The sequence below is a fragment of the Heptranchias perlo genome, unplaced genomic scaffold (genome assembly GCF_035084215.1).
Source record: "Heptranchias perlo isolate sHepPer1 unplaced genomic scaffold, sHepPer1.hap1 HAP1_SCAFFOLD_454, whole genome shotgun sequence".
Lineage (NCBI taxonomy): Eukaryota > Metazoa > Chordata > Chondrichthyes > Hexanchiformes > Hexanchidae > Heptranchias > Heptranchias perlo.
In genome coordinates this window covers 116,098-133,472 of record NW_027139468.1, presented here as the reverse complement: position 1 = coordinate 133,472, position 17,375 = coordinate 116,098, and the positions used below count along the sequence as shown (strand labels likewise).

Here is a 17,375-nt window from a genome sequence, read left to right as displayed (position 1 = left end):
ACTCTGTCTGGACCATTCATGATTTTGAACCCCTCGATCAAATCTCCTCTCGACCGTCTCTGTTCCAAGGAGAACAACCCCAGCTTCTCCAGTCTGTCCACGTAACTGGAGTCCCTCATCCCTGGAATCAGTCTAGTAAATCTCTTCCTGCACCCTCTCTAAGGCCTTCACATCTTTCCTAAAGTGCGGTGCCCAGAACTGGACACAATACTCCAGTTGTGGCCGAACCAGTGTTTTATAAAGGTTCATCATGACTTCCATACTTTTGTACTCTGTGCCTCTATTTATAAATCCCAGACAGTCAATGATTTATAGACTCAGACCTGCTCGTAACGGGGAGCGATGTGACATTGGCGAAAATCAGCCCAATCGGAAGTACAAGTTTCAAACTCTGCGGACGACACCAAATCGGGGGTTGGGGTTAATGCCGAGGAGGACAGGGAGAAAATACAGGAGGACGTTAATAACCTTACAGAACGGGCCTGTAATTAGGAAATGAATTTCAGTATAGATCAGTGTGAGGGGGTACATTTTGGTCAGAAGAATAAGGAGGCCTCGTACTGATTGGATGATAAGAGTCGAAATGGGGGAGAGGAGCAGAGGGATCTGGGGGTACAGATACACAAATCACTAAAAGTAACAACGCAGGTTAATAAGGCCGTAAAAAAGGCAAATCAGGCACTGGGGTTCATTTCAAGAGAGATAGAATTGAAAAGCAGGGAAGTTCTGTTAAACTTGTGTCGAACCTTGGTTAGACCACACTTGGAGCACTGTGCACAGTTCTGGTCTCCATATACCTTGGTTAGACCACACTTGGAGCACTGTGCACAGTTCTGGTCTCCATATACCTTGGTTAGACCACACTTGGAGCACTGTGCACAGTTCTGGTCTCCATATATCTTGGTTAGACCACACTTGGAGCACTGTGCACAGTTCTGGTCTCCATATACCTTGGTTAGACCACACTTGGAGCACTGTGCACAGTTCTGGTCTCCATATACCTGGGTTGGACCACACTTGGAGCACTGTGCACAGTTCTGGTCTCCATATACCTTGGTTAGACCACACTTGGAGCACTGTGCACAGTTCTGGTCTCCATATACCTGGGTTAGACCACACTTGGAGCACTGTGCACAGTTCTGGTCTCCATATACCTTGGTTAGACCACACTTGGAGCACTGTGCACAGTTCTGGTCTCCATATACCTTGGTTAGACCACACTTGGAGCACTGTGCACAGTTCTGATCTCCATATACCTTGTTTAGACCACACTTGGAGCACTGTGCACAGTTCTGGTCTCCATATACCTTGGTTAGACCACACTTGGAGCACTGTGCACAGTTCTGGTCTCCATATATCTTGGTTAGACCACACTTGGAGCACTGTGCACAGTTCTGGTCTCCATATACCCGGGTTAGACCACACTTGGAGCACTGTGCACAGTTCAGGTCTCCATATACCTGGGTTAGACCACACTTGGAGCACTGTGCACAGTTCTGGTCTCCATATTATGAAAAGGATATAGAGGCACTGGAGAAGGTGCAAAAAAGTTTTACAAGGATGATACCAGAATTGAGAGATTCGACCTATCAGGAAAGACTGAACAGGCTGAGACTCTGTTCTCTGGAAAAGAGAAGACTGAGGGGTGACCTGATCGAGGTCTTTAAGATTATGAAAGGGTTCGATAGGGTAGACGTAGAGAAGATGTTTCCACTTGTGGGGGAGACCAGAACTAGGGGGCCATAAATATAAATCCAATCGGGAATTCAGGAGAAACTTCTTTCCCCAGAGAGTGGTGAGAATGTGGAACTCGCTCCCACAAGGAGTAGTTGAGGTGAATAGTGTGGATGGATTTAAGGGGAAGCTGGATAAACACATGAGGGGGAAAGGAATAGAAGGATAGGGTGATAGGGTGAGATGGAGGAGGGAGGGAGGAGGCTCGTGTGGAGGGTAAACACCGGGATAGACCTGTTGGGCCGAATGGCCTGTTTCTGTGCTGTAGACTCGATGGTACTCGAGGTGAACCAATGGAGATTGCAAGTTAATTTCTCCCCTCCCACCACGAGAAATGTAAATAAAAACTCAACGATTTACTGATGAGAGCACAAACAAAATGCCATTTAATTCACACATTTAGTTCAGTCACTGAGAATCAGACAATAGTTGGTGCAATTTTAACCAAACTCCCAGCTGAAAATTGGCCCCCCCCCTTGGGTCCCTGAGCAGCCATTTTACCCTCCGCAAGGTGGCCGCCTCCATTTTAATCTCGCTCTCAGCCGAAAATTGGCCCCCCTTGGGTCCCTGAGCAGCCATTTTACCCTCCGCACGGTGGCCGCCACCATTTTAATCTCGCTCTCAGCCGAAAATTGGCCCCCCTTGGGGTCCCTGAGCAGCCATTTTACCCTCCGCAAGGTGGCCGCCACCATTTTAATCTCGCTCTCAGCCGAAAATTGGCCCCCCTTGGGGTCCCTGAGCAGCCATTTTACCCTCCGCAAGGAGGCCGCCACCATTTTACTCCCGCAATTTGAAACTATCTTGAATTCTCCCGAGAAAAGAAATGGACGGATGATACAGTGAAGAGGGTTCATCGAACGGACAATGGCGTTCGGCCGCAGAACCAGCCTCTGCCGGTTGGTTCATCTCCCGAGCACGTGCCTCGCGCGCCAAACGGTGAACCTCCCCACCCCGCCGCCGAGCCTATCCCGCCATTACGTCGAGATCCTGGCTGATCTGTATCCAATCTCCGTCCAAAACCTGCCTTCGCTCCATGATCCCTGAATAACCTCGGCTCGCAAGCAAATCTCAGATTTAAAAATGATTAACTGAGCTCGCCTCGACTGCGGGGGGGACGGGACGTCCCTCACTTCTACCCCCCTTTCGGGGGAAGAAGTGTTTTCCAATGCCCCATCTCCGATTTCTTGTCCGAGACACCTCCCACCAGCGGATATAATCTCTCTCTCTCCGCATTTTGGTTCGAAGAACGAGGAGAGGCAATATAAACTAAATGGGACAATTTTTAAAGGGGGGTGCGGGAACAGAGAGACCTGGGGGTGTTTGTACACAAATCTTCGAAGGTGGCAGGACAGGTTGAGAAGGTTGTTTAAAAAAGCATGAGGGACCCTGGGCTTTATTAATCGAGGCATCGAGTACAAGAAGCAAGGGAGTTATACTAACCCCTTTATAAAACACTGGTCGGGCCTCGGCTGGAGTATTGGGTCCCAATTCTGGGCCCTGCACTTTAGGAAGGATGTCCAGGCCTCGGAGAGGGTGCAGAGGAGATTTACCAGAATGGTCCCGGGGATGAGGGACCTCAGTTATGTGGGAGAGACTGGAGAATCTGGGGTCGTTCCCCTCAGAGCAGAGAAGGTCAAGGAGGAGATTTGATCGAGGGGTTCAAAATCAGGAAGGGGTTTTGAGAGAGTCAATAAGGAGAAACTGTTTCCAGTGGGCAGGAGGGTCGGTGACCAGAGGACACGGATTTAAGGCGATCGGGGAAAGAGCCAGAGGGGGAGAGGATGAGGAGACGTTTATTGAACGCAGCGATGATCTGGAATTCACGGCCTGAAAGGGAGCAGGGTCAATCATAACTTTCAAAAGGGGAATCGGAGAAATAATCGAAGGGGAAGAATTTACAGGGGTTGTGAGGGGGAAAGAGGAGGAGGGGGGGAAGTGGGACCAATTGGAGAGCTCTCTCACAGAGCCAGCACAGGAGGGATGGGCAGAATGACCTTCCTCCTGTGCCGTTCCAACTGTGTGATGTGATATTATGATACATTCTCGCCCGATTGATTCCTGAAAAGCCTCAATCAAATCACCACCTTCTGTATATCATTCCAGTAAACCTACGCTGCACTCCCTCCAAGGCCAGTATGTCCTTCCGAAGGTGCGGTGCCCAGAACTGCTCACAGTACTCCAGGTGTGGTCTAACCAGGGTTTTGTATAGCTGCAGCATAACTTCTGCCCCCTTGTACTCTAGTCCTCTAGATATAAAGGCCAGCGTTCCCTTCGTCCTTGTGTTTATTAATTTTTGTATCTGGCTACTACATTTTACTGTTCGATGTACATGGATCTCTGAGCCTGTTTGGACCTCTGGAATCTCAAGTGACACTGGACAGATTCCCTCCCTTCGAATGATTTCCCACGGTCGAGGGATGTCCCCAGAGTTGGGACTTGTCCTCGAACACCAGCCCCATTCACACAGCTCCCTTAACGGAGTGAAACGTCCCCCAAGGCCCGTCCCAGGAGCGATTATCAAACACAATCTGACCCCGAGGCACATGAGGAGATATTAGGGGCAGGTGACCAAAAGCTCGGGCAAAGAGGGAGGTTTTGAGGAGCGTCTTAAAGGAGGGGAGAGAGAGGGGGAGAGGTTTAGGGAGGGAATTCCAGAGCTCAGGGCCCCAGGCAGCTGAAGGCACGGCCGCCAATGGTGGAGCGATGGGAATCGGGGATACGCAAGAGGCCGGAATTGGAGGAGCGCAGAGATCTCGGAGGGTCGTGGGAGGTTACAGAGATAGGGAGGGGGGGGCGAGGGTCATGGAGGGATTTGAACAGGAGGATGAGAATTGTAGGGGCTGGAGGAGGTTACAGAGATAGGGAGGGGGGGCGAGGGCCATGGAGGGATTTGAACAGGAGGATGAGAATTGTAGGGGCTGGAGGAGGTTACAGAGATAGGGAGGGGGGGCGAGGGCCATGGAGGGATTTGAACAGGAGGATGAGAATTGTAGGGGCTGGAGGAGGTCACAGAGATAGGGAGGGGGGGACGAGGGCCATGGAGGGATTTGAACAGGAGGATGAGAATTGTAGGGGCTGGAGGAGGTTACAGAGATAGGGAGGGGGGCGAGGGCCATGGAGGGATTTGAACAGGAGGATGAGAATTGTAGGGGCTGGAGGAGGTTACAGAGATAGGGAGGGGGGGGCGAGGGCCATGGAGGGATTTGAACAGGAGGATGAGAATTGTAGGGGCTGGAGGAGGTTACAGAGATAGGGAGGGGGGGGCGAGGGCCATGGAGGGATTTGAACAGGAGGATGAGGATTGTAGGGGCTGGAGGAGGTTACAGAGATAGGGAGGGGGGGCGAGGGCCATGGAGGGATTTGAACAGGAGGATGAGAATTGTAGGGGCTGGAGGAGGTTACAGAGATAGGGAGGGGGGGCGAGGGCCATGGAGGGATTTGAACAGGAGGATGAGAATTGTAGGGGCTGGAGGAGGTTACAGAGATAGGGAGGGGGGGCGAGGGCCATGGAGGGATTTGAACAGGAGGATGAGGATTTTAAAATCGAGGCGTTCCCGCACCGGGAACCAGTGTCGGTCCAGCGAGCACATGGGGTGATGGGTGAACGGGACTCGGTGTGAGTTAGGATACGGGGGGGCAGCAGGAGTTTTGGACGAGCTGGAGTTTACGGAGGGCGGGCGATGGGAGGCCGGCCAGGAGAGCACTGGAACAGTCGAGTCTGGAGGTGACAAAGGGCACGGGCGAGGGTCTCAGCAGCGGACGAGCCGAGGCGGGGGGCGGAGACGGGGCGACGATACGGAGGGGGGAAGGAGGCGGTCTCGGTGACGGAGCGGATACGGGGGGGTCAGGAGCTCGGCTCGGGGTCAAATCGGACGGCCCTGAGGCAGAGGCCGGGGAGAGGGACCTCCAACCCCTGACCTTTCAATGGTCAACCGCCCGGGCATGAATGCGCTGGTGCCTCCTGAGACACCAGGCCTCGTTGAAGCCTTTGCCGCAGTCGGGGCACTTGTAGGGCCTCTCGCCCGTGTGGGTGCGCTGGTGGCTGAGCAGGCTGGACCTCTTGGTGAATTCCTTCTGGCAGTCGGGGCACTTGTAGGGCCTCTCGCCCGTGTGGGTCCGCTGGTGGATCAGGAGGCAGGACGACTGGATGAACGAGCGGCCGCAGTCGGGGCAGCGGAAGGGCCTGTGGTTGGCGTGCGTGCGGCGGTGGACGGTCAGGCTGTCCGCCCGGGCAAAGTCCTTCCCGCACTGGCCGCAGCGGTAGGGCCTCTCCCCGGTGTGCACCCTGCGGTGTTTCACCAGGCCCGACTTGGCGGCGAACTCCTTCCCGCAGTCCGGGCAACGGTAGGGCCGCTCCCCGGCGGGCGCCTGCGGGCACCGGTGCCTCAGCAAGCTGGCGTTGAGGATGAACTGCTTGCCGCAGGCCGGGCAGTTGAACGTCTTGTCGGCCTCGCGGAGGCACTGGTGCGAAACCAGGCAGGAGACTTGGGTGAAGCCTTTGCCGCACTCCGCGCACTTGAAGGGACGCTCGCCCGTGTGCGTGTGCTGGTGGACCATCAGGTTGTACGACTGCGAGAAGCCCTTCCCGCAGTCCGCGCACTTGAAGGGACGCTCGCCCGTGTGGATCCGCTGGTGCCTCTGGAGGCTGGACCGGTCGGTGAACGCTCGGCCGCAGTCCGCGCACTTGAAGGGACGCTCGCCCGTGTGCGTGCGTCTGTGCCTCCGCAGCACGGACCGGAAGCCGAACTCCTTGCCGCAGTCGGGGCAGCGGTAGGGGCGCGGCGGGGGCCCGGCCCCGTCCTCGGGGGGGGCCCCCTCCGCCGTCCCCGTCCGGCCGGGCGCCGCCGCGTCCCCCTCCTCCTCCTCCGCCGCCGCCCGGCGCGGCGAACCCTTCTCACGCTGCGTCGCGGCGGTGGCGGGGCGGGGGCGGAAGCCGCCCTCCCGTCTCGAGGAGCGACGGAGAATTGCTCGCGCGTTCCCCGGGACCCTCGGAGGGAGTGACGATGCGATGGCGTCCGGCCGCCCCCCGCCGCGGCCACATCAGGAGATGGCGGTGGGCGGTGGGCGGTGGGCGGTGGGCGGGGGGGAAGAGGTCCACCGAAAGCTCGGGGGGGTTTCGAGGAGGGTCTGGGGCGAGGGTATTCGAGGGTCCTCCAGGCCGGGCGGCCCCTCGGCGTACGGCCGGCCGGCCGACGGTCTCCGTCCTCGTCTCCTGATCCGTCTGTCCGCTCGACCGCCTGGCGCCCCCTTTAAACGGGGAGCCTCGTTCTTGTCACCGCCCCCCCTCCTCCTCCTCCTCCTCCTCCTCCTCCTCCTCTCTCCTTCTTTGTCCTTTGCTCCTCGATCTTCTCTTCTCTCCGTCCTGCTCCTTCCCGCAGCTTCCAAATGTCGTTCCGGTCTGCGAACTCTCTCTCTCTTTCTCTCGTTCTCTCTCTCTCTCTCTCTCTCTCCACCTCTCGGGGAGTCGATCCTGCCCGAGTCGGCCGGCCTCGGAATCAAGCGGCCTCTCCTTCCTCAGGCTCTCACCCTGGAAGTTCTTTGAATTCGAGTGATCAGCGTCCGGCCGCCTCCTTCCTGCTTCCCACTGGGTCTAAAGGCCCGTCAGAATCAGGCAGGCCGTAACCCGAGATCTTCCCTCGGGGAGGGGACTTGTTGCTGCTCGACGTCCGTCGCGGGAGGAGGCCCTTCGGCCCCCTCGAGTCTGTTACTATAGGAACAGGAGGAGGCCCATTCAGCCCCTCGAGGCTGTTACTATAGGAACAGGAGGAGGCCCATTCAGCCCCTCGAGCCTGTTACTATAGGAACAGGAGGAGGCCCATTCAGCCCCTCGAGGCTGTTACTATAGGAACAGGAGGAGGCCCGTTCAGCCCCCTCGAGCCTGTTACTATAGGAACAGGAGGCCATTCAGCCCCCTCGAGCCTGTTACTATAGGAACAGGAGGAGGCCCGTTCAGCCCCTCGAGCCTGTTACTATAGGAACAGGAGGAGGCCCGTTCGGCCCCCTCGAGCCTGTTGCTATAGGAACAGGAGGCCATTCAGCCCCTCGAGCCTGTTACTATAGGAACAAGAGGAGGCCCATTCAGCCCCTCGAGCCTGTTACTATAGGAACAGGAGGAGGCCCATTCAGCCCCTCGAGCCTGTTACTATAGGAACAGGAGGAGGCCATTCAGCCCCTCGAGCCTGTTACTATAGGAACAGGAGGAGGCCCATTCAGCCCCCTCGAGCCTGTTACTATAGGAACAGGAGGAGGCCCATTCAGCCCCCTCGAGCCTGTTACTATAGGAACAGGAGGAGGCCCATTCAGCCCCTCGAGCCTGTTACTATAGGAACAGGAGGAGGCCCATTCAGCCCCCTCGAGCCTGTTACTATAGCAACAGGAGGCCCATTCAGCCCCTCGAGCCTGTTACTATAGCAACAGGAGGAGGCCCATTCAGCCCCTCGAGCCTGTTACTATCGGAACAGGAGGCCCATTCAGCCCCTCGAGCCTGTTACTATAGGAACAGGAGGAGGCCCATTCAGCCCCTCGAGCCTGTTACTGTAGGAACAGGAGGAGGCCCATTCAGCCCCTCGAGCCTGTTACTATAGGAACAGGAGGAGGCCCATTCAGCCCCTCGAGCCTGTTACTATAGGAACAGGAGGAGGCCCATTCAGCCCCTCGAGCCTGTTACTATAGGAACAGGAGGAGGCCCATTCAGCCCCTCGAGCCTGTTACCATCGGAACAGGAGGAGGCCCATTCAGCCCCCTCGAGCCTGTTACCATAGGAACAGGAGGAGGCCCATTCAGCCCCTCGAGCCTGTTACTATAGGAACAGGAGGAGGCCCATTCAGCCCCTCGAGCCTGTTACTATAGGAACAGGAGGAGGCCCATTCAGCCCCCTCGAGCCTGTTACTATAGGAACAGGAGGAGGCCCATTCAGCCCCCTCGAGCCTGTTACTGTAGGAACAGGAGGCCATTCAGCCCCTCGAGCCTGTTACCATAGGAACAGGAGGAGGCCCATTCAGCCCCCTCGAGCCTGTTACTGTAGGAACAGGAGGCCATTCAGCCCCTCGAGCCTGTTACTATAGGAACAGGAGGAGGCCCATTCAGCCCCCTCGAGCCTGTTACTGTAGGAACAGGAGGCCATTCAGCCCCTCGAGCCTGTTACTATAGGAATTGGAGGAGGCCATTCAGCCCCCCGAGCCTGTTACTATAGGAACAGGAGGAGGCCCATTCAGCCCCCTCGAGCCTGTTACTGTAGGAACAGGAGGCCATTCAGCCCCTCAAGCCTGTTACTATAGGAACAGGAGGAGGCCCATTCAGCCCCCTCGAGACTGTTACTATAGGAACAGGAGGAGGCCCATTCAGCCCCTCGAGCCTGTTACTATCGGAACAGGAGGAGGCCCGTTCAGCCCCCTCGAGCCTGTTACTATAGGAACAGGAGGAGGCCCGTTCGGCCCCATCGAGCCTGTTACTTTCGGAACAGGAGGAGGCCCGTTCAGCCCCCTCGAGCCTGTTGCTATAGGAACAGGAGGCCATTCAGCCCCTCGAGCCTGTTACTATAGGAACAGGAGGCCATTCAGCCCCTCGAGCCTGTTGCTATAGGAACAGGAGGCCATTCAGCCCCTCGAGCCTGTTACTATAGGAATAGCAGGAGGTCCATTCAGCCCCTCGAGCCTGTTACTATAGCAACAAGAGGAGGCCCGTTCAGCCCCTCGAGCCTGTTACTATAGGAACAGGAGGAGGCCCGTTCAGCCCCCTCGAGCCTGTTACTATAGCAACAGGAGGAGGCCCATTCAGCCCCTCGAGTCTGTTACTATAGGAACAGGAGGAGGCCCATTCAGCCCCCTCGAGCCTGTTACTATAGGAACAGGAGGAGGCCATTCAGCCCCTCGAGCCTGTTACTATAGGAACAGGAGGAGGCCCATTCAGCCCCTCGAGCCTGTTACTATAGGAACAGGAGGAGGCCCATTCAGCCCCTCGAGCCTGTTACTATAGGAACAGGAGGAGGCCCATTCAGCCCCTCGAGTCTGTTACTATAGGAACAGGAGGAGGCCCATTCAGCCCCTCGAGCCTGTTACTATAGCAACAGGAGGAGGCCCATTCAGCCCCCTCGAGCCTGTTACTATAGGAACAGGAGGAGGCCCATTCAGCCCCCTCGAGCCTGTTACTATAGCAACAGGAGGAGGCCCATTCAGCCCCTCGAGCCTGTTACTATAGGAACAGGAGGAGGCCCATTCAGCCCCTCGAGTCTGTTACTATAGGAACAGGAGGAGGCCCATTCAGCCCCCTCGAGCCTGTTACTATAGGAACAGGAGGAGGCCCATTCAGCCCCTCGAGTCTGTTACTATCGGAACAGGAGGAGGCCCATTCAGCCCCCTCGAGCCTGTTACTATAGCAACAGGAGGAGGCCCATTCAGCCCCTCGAGCCTGTTACTATAGGAACAGGAGGAGGCCCATTCAGCCCCTCGAGTCTGTTACTATAGGAACAGGAGGAGGCCCATTCAGCCCCCTCGAGCATGTTACTATAGGAACAGGAGGAGGCCCATTCAGCCCCCTCGAGCCTGTTACTATAGCAACAGGAGGAGGCCCATTCAGCCCCCTCGAGCCTGTTACTATAGCAACAGGAGGAGGCCCATTCAGCCCCTCGAGCCTGTTACTATAGGAACAGGAGGAGGCCCATTCAGCCCCTCGGGCCTGTTACTATAGGAACAGGAGGAGGCCCATTCAGCCCCCTCGAGCCTGTTACTATAGGAACAGAAGGAGGCCCATTCAGCCCCTCGAGCCTGTTACTATAGGAACAGGAGGAGGCCCATTCGGCCCCTCGAGCCTGTTACTATAGGAACAGGAGGAGGCCCATTCAGCCCCTCGAGCCTGTTACTATAGGAACAGGAGGAGGCCCATTCGGCCCCTCGAGCCTGTTACTATAGGAACAGGAGGAGGCCCATTCAGCCCCCTCGAGCCTGTTACTATAGGAACAGGAGGAGGCCCATTTAGGCCCCTCGAGCCTGTTACTATAGGAACAGGAGGAGGCCCATTCAGCCCCTCGAGCCTGTTACTATAGCAACAGGAGGAGGCCCATTCAGCCCCTCGAGCCTGTTACTATAGGAACAGGAGGAGGCCATTCAGCCCCTCGGGCCTGTTACCATCGGAACAGGAGGAGGCCATTCAGCCCCTCGAGCCTGTTACTGTAGGAACAGGAGGCCATTCAGCCCCTCGAGCCTGTTACTATAGGAACAGGAGGAGGCCCATTCAGCCCCCTCGAGCCTGTTACTATAGGAACAGGAGGAGGCCCATTCAGCCCCCTCGAGCCTGTTACTGTAGGAACAGGAGGCCATTCAGCCCCTCGAGCCTGTTACTATAGGAACAGGAGGAGGCCCATTCAGCCCCCTCGAGCCTGTTACTGTAGGAACAGGAGGCCATTCAGCCCCTCGAGCCTGTTACTATAGGAACAGGAGGAGGCCCATTCAGCCCCTCGAGCCTGTTACTATCGGAACAGGAGGAGGCCATTCAGCCCCTCGAGCCTGTTACTATAGGAACAGGAGGAGGCCCATTCAGCCCCTCGAGCCTGTTACTATAGGAACAGGAGGAGGCCCATTCAGCCCCTCGAGTCTGTTACTATAGGAACAGGAGGAGGCCCATTCAGCACCCTCGAGCCTGTTACTGTAGGAACAGGAGGCCATTCAGCCCCTCGAGCCTGTTACTATAGGAACAGGAGGAGGCCCATTCAGCCCCTCGAGCCTGTTACTATCGGAACAGGAGGAGGCCATTCAGCCCCTCGAGCCTGTTACTATAGGAACAGGAGGAGGCCCATTCAGCCCCTCGAGCCTGTTACTATAGGAACAGGAGGAGGCCCATTCAGCCCCTCGAGCCTGTTACTTTCGGAACAGGAGGAGGCCCGTTCAGCCCCCTCGAGCCTGTTGCGAAAGGAACAGGAGGCCATTCAGCCCCTCGAGTCTGTTACTATAGGAACAGGAGGAGGCCCGTTCAGCCCCCTCGAGCCTGTTGCTATAGGAACAGGAGGCCATTCAGCCCCTCGAGTCTGTTACTATAGCAACAGGAGGAGGCCCATTCAGCCCCTCGAGTCTGTTACTATAGGAACAGGAGGAGGCCCATTCAGCCCCTCGAGCCTGTTACTATAGGAACAGGAGGAGGCCCATTCAGCCCCCTCGAGCCTGTTACTATAGGAACAGGAGGAGGCCCATTCAGCCCCTCGAGCCTGTTACTATCGGAACAGGAGGAGGCCATTCAGCCCCTCGAGCCTGTTACTATAGGAACAGGAGGCCCATTCAGCCCCTCGGGCCTGTTACTGTAGGAACAGGAGGCCATTCAGCCCCTCGAGCCTGTTACGATAGGAACAGGAGGAGTCCCATTCAGCCCCTCGAGCCTGTTACTATCGGAACAGGAGGAGGCCATTCAGCCCCTCGAGCCTGTTACTATAGGAACAGGAGGAGGCCCATTCAGCCCCTCGAGCCTGTTACGATAGGAACAGGAGGAGGCCCATTCAGCCCCCTCGAGCCTGTTACTATAGGAACAGGAGGCCCATTCAGCCCCTCGAGCCTGTTACTATAGGAACAGGAGGCCCATTCAGCCCCTCGAGCCTGTTACTATAGGAACAGGAGGCCCATTCAGCCCCTCGAGCCTGTTACTATAGGAACAGGAGGCCCATTCAGCCCCCTCGAGCCTGTTACTATAGCAACAGGAGGAGGCCATTCAGCCCCTCGAGCCTGTTACTATAGCAACAGGAGGAGGCCCATTCAGCCCCTCGAGCCTGTTACAAGAGGAACAGGAGGAGGCCCATTCAGCCCCTCGAGCCTGTTACTATCGGAACAGGAGGAGGCCCATTCAGCCCCTCGAGCCTGTTACAAGAGGAACAGGAGGAGGCCCATTCAGCCCCTCGAGCCTGTTACTATAGGAACAGGAGGCCCATTCAGCCCCTCGAGCCTGTTACTATAGGAACAGGAGGAGGCCATTCAGCCCCTCGAGCCTGTTACTATAGGAACAGGAGGAGGCCATTCAGCCCCTCGAGCCTGTTACTATAGGAACAGGAGGAGGCCATTCAGACCCTCGAGCCTGTTACTATAGGAACAGGAGGAGGCCCATTCAGCCCCTCGAGCCTGTTACTATAGGAACAGGAGGAGGCCCATTCAGCCATCTCGAGCCTGTTACTATAGGAACAGGAGGAGGCCCATTCAGCCCCTCGAGTCTGTTACTATAGGAACAGGAGGAGGCCCATTCAGCCCCTCGAGCCTGTTACTATAGGAACAGGAGGAGGCCCATTCAGCCCCCTCGAGCCTGTTACTATAGGAACAGGAGGAGGCCCATTCAGCCCCCTCGAGCCTGTTACTGTAGGAACAGGAGGCCATTCAGCCCCTCGAGCCTGTTACCATAGGAACAGGAGGAGGCCCATTCAGCCCCCTCGAGCCTGTTACTGTAGGAACAGGAGGCCATTCAGCCCCTCGAGCCTGTTACTATAGGAACAGGAGGAGGCCCATTCAGCCCCCTCGAGCCTGTTACTGTAGGAACAGGAGGCCATTCAGCCCCTCGAGCCTGTTACTATAGGAATTGGAGGAGGCCATTCAGCCCCCCGAGCCTGTTACTATAGGAACAGGAGGAGGCCCATTCAGCCCCCTCGAGCCTGTTACTGTAGGAACAGGAGGCCATTCAGCCCCTCAAGCCTGTTACTATAGGAACAGGAGGAGGCCCATTCAGCCCCCTCGAGACTGTTACTATAGGAACAGGAGGAGGCCCATTCAGCCCCTCGAGCCTGTTACTATCGGAACAGGAGGAGGCCCGTTCAGCCCCCTCGAGCCTGTTACTATAGGAACAGGAGGAGGCCCGTTCGGCCCCATCGAGCCTGTTACTTTCGGAACAGGAGGAGGCCCGTTCAGCCCCCTCGAGCCTGTTGCTATAGGAACAGGAGGCCATTCAGCCCCTCGAGCCTGTTACTATAGGAACAGGAGGCCATTCAGCCCCTCGAGCCTGTTGCTATAGGAACAGGAGGCCATTCAGCCCCTCGAGCCTGTTACTATAGGAATAGCAGGAGGTCCATTCAGCCCCTCGAGCCTGTTACTATAGCAACAAGAGGAGGCCCGTTCAGCCCCTCGAGCCTGTTACTATAGGAACAGGAGGAGGCCCGTTCAGCCCCCTCGAGCCTGTTACTATAGCAACAGGAGGAGGCCCATTCAGCCCCTCGAGTCTGTTACTATAGGAACAGGAGGAGGCCCATTCAGCCCCCTCGAGCCTGTTACTATAGGAACAGGAGGAGGCCATTCAGCCCCTCGAGCCTGTTACTATAGGAACAGGAGGAGGCCCATTCAGCCCCTCGAGCCTGTTACTATAGGAACAGGAGGAGGCCCATTCAGCCCCTCGAGCCTGTTACTATAGGAACAGGAGGAGGCCCATTCAGCCCCTCGAGTCTGTTACTATAGGAACAGGAGGAGGCCCATTCAGCCCCTCGAGCCTGTTACTATAGCAACAGGAGGAGGCCCATTCAGCCCCCTCGAGCCTGTTACTATAGGAACAGGAGGAGGCCCATTCAGCCCCCTCGAGCCTGTTACTATAGCAACAGGAGGAGGCCCATTCAGCCCCTCGAGCCTGTTACTATAGGAACAGGAGGAGGCCCATTCAGCCCCTCGAGTCTGTTACTATAGGAACAGGAGGAGGCCCATTCAGCCCCCTCGAGCCTGTTACTATAGGAACAGGAGGAGGCCCATTCAGCCCCTCGAGTCTGTTACTATAGGAACAGGAGGAGGCCCATTCAGCCCCCTCGAGCCTGTTACTATAGCAACAGGAGGAGGCCCATTCAGCCCCTCGAGCCTGTTACTATAGGAACAGGAGGAGGCCCATTCAGCCCCTCGAGTCTGTTACTATAGGAACAGGAGGAGGCCCATTCAGCCCCCTCGAGCCTGTTACTATAGCAACAGGAGGAGGCCCATTCAGCCCCCTCGAGCCTGTTACTATAGCAACAGGAGGAGGCCCATTCAGCCCCTCGAGCCTGTTACTATAGGAACAGGAGGAGGCCCATTCAGCCCCTCGGGCCTGTTACTATAGGAACAGGAGGAGGCCCATTCAGCCCCCTCGAGCCTGTTACTATAGGAACAGAAGGAGGCCCATTCAGCCCCTCGAGCCTGTTACTATAGGAACAGGAGGAGGCCCATTCGGCCCCTCGAGCCTGTTACTATAGGAACAGGAGGAGGCCCATTCAGCCCCTCGAGCCTGTTACTATAGGAACAGGAGGAGGCCCATTCGGCCCCTCGAGCCTGTTACTATAGGAACAGGAGGAGGCCCATTCAGCCCCCTCGAGCCTGTTACTATAGGAACAGGAGGAGGCCCATTTAGGCCCCTCGAGCCTGTTACTATAGGAACAGGAGGAGGCCCATTCAGCCCCTCGAGCCTGTTACTATAGCAACAGGAGGAGGCCCATTCAGCCCCTCGAGCCTGTTACTATAGGAACAGGAGGAGGCCATTCAGCCCCTCGGGCCTGTTACCATCGGAACAGGAGGAGGCCATTCAGCCCCTCGAGCCTGTTACTGTAGGAACAGGAGGCCATTCAGCCCCTCGAGCCTGTTACTATAGGAACAGGAGGAGGCCCATTCAGCCCCCTCGAGCCTGTTACTATAGGAACAGGAGGAGGCCCATTCAGCCCCCTCGAGCCTGTTACTGTAGGAACAGGAGGCCATTCAGCCCCTCGAGCCTGTTACTATAGGAACAGGAGGAGGCCCATTCAGCCCCCTCGAGCCTGTTACTGTAGGAACAGGAGGCCATTCAGCCCCTCGAGCCTGTTACTATAGGAACAGGAGGAGGCCCATTCAGCCCCTCGAGCCTGTTACTATCGGAACAGGAGGAGGCCATTCAGCCCCTCGAGCCTGTTACTATAGGAACAGGAGGAGGCCCATTCAGCCCCTCGAGCCTGTTACTATAGGAACAGGAGGAGGCCCATTCAGCCCCTCGAGTCTGTTACTATAGGAACAGGAGGAGGCCCATTCAGCACCCTCGAGCCTGTTACTGTAGGAACAGGAGGCCATTCAGCCCCTCGAGCCTGTTACTATAGGAACAGGAGGAGGCCCATTCAGCCCCTCGAGCCTGTTACTATCGGAACAGGAGGAGGCCATTCAGCCCCTCGAGCCTGTTACTATAGGAACAGGAGGAGGCCCATTCAGCCCCTCGAGCCTGTTACTATAGGAACAGGAGGAGGCCCATTCAGCCCCTCGAGCCTGTTACTTTCGGAACAGGAGGAGGCCCGTTCAGCCCCCTCGAGCCTGTTGCGAAAGGAACAGGAGGCCATTCAGCCCCTCGAGTCTGTTACTATAGGAACAGGAGGAGGCCCGTTCAGCCCCCTCGAGCCTGTTGCTATAGGAACAGGAGGCCATTCAGCCCCTCGAGTCTGTTACTATAGCAACAGGAGGAGGCCCATTCAGCCCCTCGAGTCTGTTACTATAGGAACAGGAGGAGGCCCATTCAGCCCCTCGAGCCTGTTACTATAGGAACAGGAGGAGGCCCATTCAGCCCCCTCGAGCCTGTTACTATAGGAACAGGAGGAGGCCCATTCAGCCCCTCGAGCCTGTTACTATCGGAACAGGAGGAGGCCATTCAGCCCCTCGAGCCTGTTACTATAGGAACAGGAGGCCCATTCAGCCCCTCGGGCCTGTTACTGTAGGAACAGGAGGCCATTCAGCCCCTCGAGCCTGTTACGATAGGAACAGGAGGAGGCCCATTCAGCCCCTCGAGCCTGTTACTATCGGAACAGGAGGAGGCCATTCAGCCCCTCGAGCCTGTTACTATAGGAACAGGAGGAGGCCCATTCAGCCCCTCGAGCCTGTTACGATAGGAACAGGAGGAGGCCCATTCAGCCCCCTCGAGCCTGTTACTATAGGAACAGGAGGCCCATTCAGCCCCTCGAGCCTGTTACTATAGGAACAGGAGGCCCATTCAGCCCCTCGAGCCTGTTACTATAGGAACAGGAGGCCCATTCAGCCCCTCGAGCCTGTTACTATAGGAACAGGAGGCCCATTCAGCCCCCTCGAGCCTGTTACTATAGCAACAGGAGGAGGCCATTCAGCCCCTCGAGCCTGTTACTATAGCAACAGGAGGAGGCCCATTCAGCCCCTCGAGCCTGTTACAAGAGGAACAGGAGGAGGCCCATTCAGCCCCTCGAGCCTGTTACTATCGGAACAGGAGGAGGCCCATTCAGCCCCTCGAGCCTGTTACAAGAGGAACAGGAGGAGGCCCATTCAGCCCCTCGAGCCTGTTACTATAGGAACAGGAGGCCCATTCAGCCCCTCGAGCCTGTTACTATAGGAACAGGAGGAGGCCATTCAGCCCCTCGAGCCTGTTACTATAGGAACAGGAGGAGGCCATTCAGCCCCTCGAGCCTGTTACTATAGGAACAGGAGGAGGCCATTCAGACCCTCGAGCCTGTTACTATAGGAACAGGAGGAGGCCCATTCAGCCCCTCGAGCCTGTTACTATAGGAACAGGAGGAGGCCCATTCAGCCATCTCGAGCCTGTTACTATAGGAACAGGAGGAGGCCCATTCAGCCCCTCGAGTCTGTTACTATAGGAACAGGAGGAGGCCCGTTCAGCCCCTCGAGCCTGTTACTACAGGAACAGGAGGCCCATTCATCCCCCTCGAGCCTGTTACTATAGGAACAGGAGGCCATTCA

At 56.8% G+C, this 17,375-nt stretch overlaps 1 pseudogene; it reads right to left on the bottom strand.

Moving 5' to 3' along the window:
• LOC137313269 (zinc finger protein 845-like) overlaps positions 1-7,006 on the bottom strand; it is a 49,702-nt pseudogene extending 42,696 nt beyond the window's left edge.
• Between the last annotated feature and the right edge of the window lie 10,369 nt (positions 7,007-17,375).